The following is a 6,000-nucleotide window of genomic DNA, read 5'->3' on the forward strand; positions in this document are numbered from 1 at the left end:
AAACAAGTTTTTGGAGGATTTAAATAAGACAAATTTTGCTCAAATTGAACAAATAAGTGATATTCAATCTGCCACTGACATGTGGTATAAACTATTTCTGTCAGTCATTAACAGGCACGCTCCTGTCAAAGTAAAAAGAATTAAACATATACGCCAACCAGATTGGCTTACAGATGAGATAAAAGACGCTCAAAAGAAAAGAAACTATTATCAAAGCAAGAGGGATTGGGAAAAATTCCGTTATTGGCGCAACAAATGTACTAAATTAATAGAAAAATCTAAACAGTCCTTTTTCAAGCAAGCAATAGAAAATAACAAAAAACCTAAAGAAATTTGGGCTTTACTCAAAGATTTAAAACCCAAAACCCAAAATGAAATTCCATCTACCATGAATTTTGACAATAAAGAGTATGATAATGTGCAAGATATAGTAAATCATTTCAACACTCACTTTACAACAATAGGTGATAAATATGTTACAAATAACACGCAATATCAAGCAAATAAATTAAATGATTATGTTCAAGATAAAATACCCGCTGGTGTTAGATTTACGATTCCGTTTATTCAACTAGACGAAACCAAGAAATTACTTTCTAAACTAGAAACATCAAAAGCAACTGGACTTGATGAAGTTGGTCCGTTTTTCATTAAACTGTCATCGGAAGCTTTAGCCCCAAGTATAACGTATTTAATAAACTTAAGTATACTAGAAGGTGTTTTCCCAGAAAATCTTAAATTAGCTAAAGTAACTCCAATATTCAAAAATGGCGATAAACATATGCCAGAAAACTACAGACCTATATCAATACTTCCTACATTATCAAAAATATTTGAAAAACATGTCGCAAAACATTTTTATCTATATCTGTCAAAATATAAAGTATTACATGAGACACAATCTGGATTTCGATCTAACCACTCATGTCAGACAGCCCTTACCAAATTAATTGACACCTGGCTCAAATGTATTGATAATGGTAATGTTGTAGGAACAGTCTTTCTAGATTTAAAAAAGGCATTTGATCTCGTTAATCACACCATTCTCTGCCATAAATTACATTTATACAAAGTCTCTTATCATTCAATAAAATGGTTTGAGTCGTACCTGTCTAATAGAAAACAAAAAGTGTGCTCTGGTAATACAGCCTCAGAATCTAAATGCATCAAATATGGGGTTCCCCAAGGGTCCATTTTAGGTCCCCTTTTGTTTGTCTTATTCATAAATGACATGACTTTAGAAGCCACTCATACAGCCATTGATATGTATGCTGATGATACAACACTTCATACATATGGAACAAATAAGGAAGAGATAGAAAGGAAACTAAATTACGATGCCAACACCATAAATAATTGGTGTCTGAACAATAGGATGGTTATAAATCCCTTAAAAACTACTTCTATGTTGATTGGAACAAATAAGAAACGGACTATGCTAGGAAATGATATGAATATATGTATACAAGATAGCCCAAATCACACCCGTTGAAATACAGAAACTTTTGGGTGTATATATTGACAAAAATTTGGACTGGAAATTTCAAATTGACTATGTATGTAAAAACTTAAGTTCTCGTATCGCACTGCTATCTAGAATTAAGAAATTTTTGGATATAAGTAGTAGAAAGCTGTTTTATAATGCTTATATTCTGCCCATATTTGATTTTTGTTGCTCAATATGGTGAAATTGCTATGAGGATGGATATAACAAAATTCTTAAAATGCAGAAAAGAGCTGCAAGGATTATACTTGATGCACCAATACTAACACCTAGTATAAATTTATTTAAAGAGCTAAAGTGGTTGAATTTCAAATCTAGAATTTCCTATCATAAACTTATTCTTGTTCATAAAACTCTAAACGATAAAGCACCTGATTACTTAAAGGAACTCTGTTGTCCAATTGTTAACCTACATAGTAGAAATCTAAGGTCATCTGCAAATAATAATTTAGCTGTTGTACGACCGAACACAAATTCAATGAAGAAATCTTTTGCATATAGCTCATCTATACTTTGGAATAAACTACCAAATGAAATAAAATGTTGTGAAAACCTGGACACTTTTAAACAAAAATGTGTTGATTTCTTGACTATAAATGATTTATAACAACTTACTCAAATATTCTAATGATTTGTATGTTATGTATATATATGAATTTATTTTTCTCTTGTTCTACAGACAGTTTATAGTTAGTATGAATAGTGCATTTACATAATATGTTAGAAACTGTAAGCTTTGTAATATTTGTACTGTTTGTTCTTTGTGAGGGCCTCAAGGTAGATTAGCGAAAGCTAATTGAGTCACCCTCTTTAAATAAAGTCATTACTTACTTACTTACTTATTAAACAGTCTATTCTACATTGTTCCTGTCATATATTTAAAAATGTACACCTTCACCAAAGATAAGCTTTACACTTAAATTTACATCAATTTTTATGATGCAAAAAAAGTACCACAACCTACTAACAAAATGTAATAAGATAGCTCATGTATTGTAATATAATATGCAGGAGACATATTTGAGCACTTTGATGAAATAATTGTTCATAAATTTATCATAATAACAGTTTCTGAAGTCCTTGGTATAGTTCCAAGGACATTTATAAATATGCATCAAAGGCGATGCAATATTGAAAAGAATTCCAAAGCAATCTAAATTGAAATAATAGCTTATCAGATTATTTAAGCATGACAGGTCCTCCAAAGTCAGCATGTTTTGCAAATGAAAATGTGCAAAATCATTCTAGGTATAATTTGTCAATAATAATGCTATCAAATTCAAAAAGATTAGTTCAAGTGGACATTAAGTATAACCCATAAACCTAAAAAGAAAATTTTGTACTTGGTTCAAAGAAAACATAAGAGCCATAACTCTTGATCAGTTAATATTAAATATTTATGTCAAAATGTTTCTTGTACAAATGTTGTAGAGTCGCATGTTTATGACATTATTTAACACTTTAAAAAGAATTATTTCCACAGCGCTTTAGTTAGTGAGTTACAATGATTCATTTAAATTATAAAAAATCCTTAATTTTAGAAGAATTAAAAACTTTAGAAGAATTAAAAACTATCAAATTCAAACATCCGGTATTTCATGAATCATTAAATTGTTTTAAAATCTAAATATATTTTGTCAAGTGGTAATGATCTGGTACAAACAAAATATAACTTGTAATATGGGGCATAACTCCTGAATTGTCAATGTCAATGACTATGGTTCCTCATGACATTGTGATCAATTTACAAGATTTTGATTTGCTGGTTTGTGGTTACTATTTACAAGATGTGTGATGGATTGAGGGAGTGATAAAAATGTGCAATTGAACATACACGTACCCCCATTTTTGAAGTTAGGGTTTGGATATAATACAAATATTGAAAGACTTTTCACAAAACATGTCATCCTACTCTGCATATCATCAGAGTTGAATAAAAAATCTGTATATATATATATATATATTAACAGTTAAAGGACTGTATTTTGTTTAACTACCTGTACAAATGAAATCAAAATAGTGAAATAGTATTTATAAAAAGGTTAATGATTAAATATATCACCAGAATAAACCACTAGATACAACACGTACAAAATGAATGTGAAGTAAAAGGTTCATATAGCTACATGGTGTAAATATAAAGGAAAAGTGTAATATACTGATATAAACCAAAGAACAACCAAGCATTAAGGTATTCTATACGGTGTACAGTGTTAATTCTTACCTGACTTCACCTGTAATAAGAGGTCTAATGTTATGAATGTAAATTACTGTATACTGTAAATTCAAAACTTGATGTGTGCATTTATTACTGCAAATCACTGAATAATGGCAAAAAATGTGATATATTATTACTAAGCAATTTTCCTCTTTCTCTTAACATTTTCCTTACAATTAACTTTGGTACCGACTTTGTATGAATGTTCAAAATTACTGCTATCTAACTCCATATTCTCATTGTCATGGGATCCAACTTGAATGTTTGACAGCTCCCTAACCATACAAGACTGAGCATGATGAACCATATTTTGCTTCTTTTTGATAATTTTGCAGCAAGTTGAACAGTGATAATGTCTGCCAGTGAGCTCGCCATGCTGCAAATGGCAAATTTGAGGTCATCCCTGAAATAAGTCAAAATTAAACTGATTATTTAATTTCAAACAGGATCAAAACATACTACCTGAGTAGATACAATTAATGTTATGACTGTAAACTGCAGGGGCCATACAGTTTACTTTTATACTGTGAACTGAACATTTTAGCTGATGAATGATGAACAAAAAAATAGTTTCAAGCATGTTGAGAAACTTGTGATTTTTAAAGAAAGATAATTATTTTCAATACTTACATTTTTAGTACTCCTCATTAACCTAGACTAGTTTGGATTCTACACAAAAGCCATTTTAATCAGATACTTGGCTTAATAGATATTTGTGATTTTTTTTTTTCATTTCAATTTTATTTTTTATATAGGGAAAGGAAGATGTGGTATGAGTGCCAATGAGACAATACAATTTCATGGATTCCACATTTTTCCTTAACTAAACTTTTAGCATGGTTGCAAACAAATTAATCTAGTTAAAAGAAATGATTTGTTAGACCAAAGAAACATATGATAAGAAGGATATGTAGGAGTATACAAGTAAATAGACAGCAACCAAAAACAATGTAACACAAAAACTGCAAAAGACATTTAGGGGTCAACATAATTGCTGATACATTCTGGTTTCTGATGTGGCTGTTGATGTTGTTCTTTATTGATGTTGCTGTTCATCATAAGATGTTGATATTAGCAAATTGTACATAACTAACATACTAAGTGAAAATTTCAACAATCACTTCACTTAAAGCATGTTGATTACATAAGTGTTTGCTTTTATTTCTACTGATGTCAATCTCATAATCATGATAATCTGGAAAACAATTTGATATTGTAAATGGTTACTCTGCAGTCTTGGACACTGGTTGTTACACGTAATTTTATAGATTAATGAAGCAGTTAAACCCTCACAGGTGGGTCAGACGAGCTTTTACTGTCAATGGCGATCGTTATCCTATATAAAAAAAAAACTATTCATTTAGGTTAGCGATCGCTATTGACAGTCAGTCAGGAGTACTACTTAAACAAGTTAATTTTATTTACTTGAACAAGTAAAAAAAAATATACACGTATAAGTAAATAAATAATGTTTGAATAATCTCCCCTTAATTTTCTCAAAAATTTACTTGTATAAGTAAATTTTTCTTACAATCCCACAAAAATCCTCAAGTTTTGAGATGTAAAATCATGCCTTTAATGATTTTTCCCAGGTTTGCTCAATTTTTTTGAATTTTCATTAAAGTTCAATTTTTCATCTCATTAATTCATCAAAGAAACTGATTAAGCAAAGATTTTGTATATTTGTGCAAGGCCTTCAAAAATTGCTCCTTTGGGGCTTGTAAATAAGCAGTGTTATGAAGATAACAGACAAATGGGATTTTCATTGTCCATGAAATTATACTGTAAAGACATCTGCAAAGGGTACACAAGTTAAAATTCTATTAGAGCAAAGAAATCTTAAGAATTCAAGAAAAGAAGAAAGGATGACTTTTTTACCTATACAAGTAACAAATTCTGAACGTCTAAGGGACATAACTAAACCAATTGTTTTTTACCTATACAAGTAAATAAAATAGTATCCTACAAATTTACTTATATGTGTATATTTTTTTTTACTTGTTCAAGTAAATAAAATTACTTGTTTAAGTAGTACCCCTGACTGACTGTAAAAGCTCGTCTGACCTACTAAACAAGCCCCTGTGAACCACTAAATTAAAAAAAGCTTTGATTCCATAATAAATGAGATGCTCAAGCGCAGCCAATCATATCTGCTTAAATGTTTGTAAAGATATTTAACAATGTTTTTAATAGCAACAGGAAAATTTCCTGAAATATGGGCTAAAGGATTTATTGGAGCAGGATCTACTTACCCTTCCCGAGCACCTGAGATCACCCC

The sequence above is a fragment of the Mytilus edulis genome, chromosome 5, assembly GCF_963676685.1.
Source record: "Mytilus edulis chromosome 5, xbMytEdul2.2, whole genome shotgun sequence".
Classification (NCBI taxonomy): domain Eukaryota; kingdom Metazoa; phylum Mollusca; class Bivalvia; order Mytilida; family Mytilidae; genus Mytilus; species Mytilus edulis.